The sequence below is a fragment of the Rattus norvegicus genome, chromosome 11 (genome assembly GCF_036323735.1).
Source record: "Rattus norvegicus strain BN/NHsdMcwi chromosome 11, GRCr8, whole genome shotgun sequence".
NCBI classification, from domain to species: Eukaryota; Metazoa; Chordata; class Mammalia; order Rodentia; family Muridae; genus Rattus; species Rattus norvegicus.
The window spans coordinates 14,997,970-15,001,487 of record NC_086029.1 but is presented as its reverse complement, the minus strand read 5'-3'; the positions used below and the strand labels follow the sequence as shown (position 1 = coordinate 15,001,487).

Sequence of the window (3,518 nt, the reverse complement as noted above, 5' to 3'; positions counted from 1 at the left end):
AGGATGATATCAACTGATTTATGATAAACATTTTAAATTTGTGGGAAAATAGACTAAAATAGTGATGTTATTTGGTTTTCTTCAATATGAAGTGCAGAATATACAGGAAATAGATTGCCTCATAATCCTGAGTAAAAAAATAATTCTATAACTGTATTCTGAATTGTAAGAAATGATGTTTTTGAGATAGACGGCCTAATCAATATCTTAGAATGGCTAGAGTTGCCTGGATTAATACATTAAAACTAGTATTTTCTGGAGTCTAAATGAATCCTAGTATATTGTTGATGTTTAAATTGTCAAACAAATATGCCACACATTCTCGTAGGCTTTGGAATAAAACAAAGTGTTAACTCTTTTCATATTTCTTTCCTTTCATATAAAACTACATCTATTAGATGATTGCCAGAAATTGATGCAAACTAGGTGAAAAGGAATAAGATTTGAAGAATTTAGCAGGAGACTTAAGACATAATAAATAAAAGATAGTAAGACGGAAATAGCACTCTGAGTGCGGTTGGATAGTAAATCTTACAATTTTTTCATAGGTTTACATCGATTATGTGAAAGTTTAGGTTACTGTAACTAAAGAATAAGTAGATGAAATTTGTTAAGAAATACAAGAAAGTATGCTATAACTCATTGAGAAAGTGTTTTTAGGAATTTTTGTTTTGATATATGTGGGCATACATAGTAGGAAAAATAACCTGAGAAGCAGAAACAGCCCACAGTGCAGGAAAGATGACAAGAAGAGAAAGCACAGAATGCAAAATGGAAGATGCTACAATGCTAAATATGGAGAACATAGTGTATATTTTTAACAATTAACCATAAAAGCAGGGGGAGGGGGATAGGAGAAGGGGAAACTGTAATAAATAAAATATCAAATAAAAATAAAAATAAATATTAAAGTAGTATTCAAAGTTCAGGGCCATTAGAGCTGCCTTCCAAAAACACACATGCAAGTGAATGATCGGGAAAATACACAAAGGCTCTAAGAGAAACATGCCAAACTGAACAAAATGTACAGAGGGCAAGAAACACTTGTGGAATCGTGGTATGACCATTTCTTTGGACCTTTTTTACAAAATGAAACAACCATGACTTCCAGCAAAACAAGCATAACTCATGAAAATTATAAAAAGCAACTTCTTAAGTCTCTGGAAAATGTCCTAAAGGCATGCATGTAATGTGGAAACACATATTCAAAAAAAGTATATTCAGTCTCATTCTGTATCATTTCATCCACGACTGGCTCCTGTTCTCCAGCACATCAGTGTGACAATGGTGTGACAGAGTTAGGTGCAGTCATGAAGAAAAAAACTGTTCATTTTGCTCCTTCTGTTTTACTGTGATGAATTCTCCAAGAGAAAGGAAGATTTTTAACATCGCTCATACTTTCTCCCTAGGCTCTTGTGTTTCAAAATCTATTTTTTTTCCAGGAAAGAATGCCAAAAGATCCTCGGTTCATTTTTCCCTTCTTTCTTCCATGGTTAGAATGGAAATTATAACCCAGGTATGGATGGCCAAACCATAGTGGAGCTCAGTTGTCCTGCACATAGCTTTCTTATATAATAGAAAGTCTCAGCTAGTAAAAGCAGATGAGAAAACATTACCATGAAAAATAGCACCGTTCTTATTCTAGGATAAAGATATGATTCAAAGGAAAATGTGCCATTTACTTTCTAGGTCTTCCATCTTAAATTAGCAACAAAATGACCAAACAGTGGACAACACGAGGGAAAAGAAAGTTGCTACAGTTGTTATAATTTTCTTTAAGTGCTTTGATTTTATTTGAAGCATAAAGGAAGCATCATGCCCTACAGCACTGTCTGAGTCAATGGAGATCAATTACAGCAATTAGGAGATAGCTCGACAGTAGGAACAAGTAGGTCACACTTAAGTTTAACAAAAAAGATTTAGGAAAGGAAAAAGAACAAAACCTCAAAGGATGCTACAAAACAAGTTAGTTTTTGTAACATGAATGGGGCCACACTTACTTTGGAAAAGACTATGGAAAAAGTTCAACCCCAGAGCATCGTTGTAACAATAAGCCAATCAGTTACCAATTAATGAGCAGTAACTGGATGTGATGCCACCAGAGATAGACGACCCAAAGCTTAGAAGGGAGATATAGACAGAGTTTAAAGACCTGATCATTCATTCTGAAGGTTGTACCTTCAGCAGAAGGTTTGTCTCATGGGAAAATAAAAATCACAAAGCATAGACAGAAGCAAACAATGGACCTAGTGGAACCAGATTTCTGTAGAACCAGACTGACTGTAATTTAGTATATAAAATGTACACATTTCAGAAAAGAAATTATTAGTTTCTGTAAGGAACCAGAAAGTGTGACGCAAGCCCACCATAAAGATGCTGATACATAGTCTTACTCATTTTGGGGGCAAAGGCAGAAGCATAACTTGAGCCCGTGATTTCAATTCCAGCATGATGAGTAAAACCAAGTTCACAAAGAATAAAGAATGAAAAAGGAAGGCAGGCATTGCAATAAAGAAAGGAGGATTATGAACAATGTAAAAGAACAATTAGGAAAGGGCAAAAGAAATGTTATTTGAAAATGTGTAGATGAATCAGAGCAGATAGATGTTCCAGTTGCTTCCATAAATTTTCAAACACCACTAAGCCTGCTTAATGAAGTAAAGAAAGATACAACATCATATCATTAACTAGTGTCAATAAAGACATTGAAATAATTATAAAAAACGCTAATTCTAGAATAATCCACTACACTGGAGTGAAATTTAATGGAAGGCACTCAGAAACAGATTTGACTGCTCATTTAAAAAGTCATGGATTGGTACCATTAACATAGTGAAAATGGCCATCTTACCAAAAGCAATCTGGCACTAAGATTTAAAAAAAAGGCTGATTTTTGGGACAATCTAAAGGGAACCTGGGTAAATAATTGAACTGATATATAAGTTTAAAAAATGGGTTTTGGTCTGCTAGAGAGAACTATGAAGTGAGAACTTCTTGGAGAACTAGTATAGCTTTCAACCCAAGAGTTATTACAGCTCTATTAGAATTTGTCTAGCAAGTTTTCTGACATTGGTCACAGAAGCAAGTCACAAAGTTATACAGCTCTTTTAGAATTGTTTTAGCAAGCTATCTGACTTTGCTTGGAAAACCAAAAAGCTATTTAGACAGCAGTTATGGCTCTTAAAGTATTTTTTCTAGCAGGTTTTCTGATTTTGGTTGGAAAATCCAACAGCTATCTAGAGATCTATCCTGAGCAGAGAACTGTATAGACAGCCATCTCAAACTGATTACAGAGTTATCAGCTTGCACACTATCATTGACTTTAAGTTTTCCACTGCTCCCAAACACCCTTCCTGAGAACCCTTTCCCAAGCTGAGTCTGGTCCTGGACAGTATATTATCGGCAAAATATTAAAAGTCAAGGGAAAAGATGCAAATGAGAGGCAACAAGAAAATAGGTCAGTCATTCACATGGAACTTTCAATTAGGAGAATAACTGGCTTCTTATACAGAATAACA

The 3,518-nt window shown here is 34.7% G+C and overlaps 2 non-coding genes across 2 annotated transcripts; both read left to right on the top strand.

Moving 5' to 3' along the window:
* Nucleotides 1-3,023: 3,023 nt before the first annotated feature.
* LOC120095723 (U7 small nuclear RNA) lies at nucleotides 3,024-3,085 on the top strand. Its single transcript, XR_005491519.1, has one exon. It is a non-coding gene; the product is annotated as a U7 small nuclear RNA (small nuclear RNA).
* An 81-nt stretch (nucleotides 3,086-3,166) lies between these two features.
* Nucleotides 3,167-3,229, top strand: LOC120095722 (U7 small nuclear RNA). Its single transcript, XR_005491518.1, has one exon. It is a non-coding gene; the product is annotated as a U7 small nuclear RNA (small nuclear RNA).
* Nucleotides 3,230-3,518: the final 289 nt, after the last annotated feature.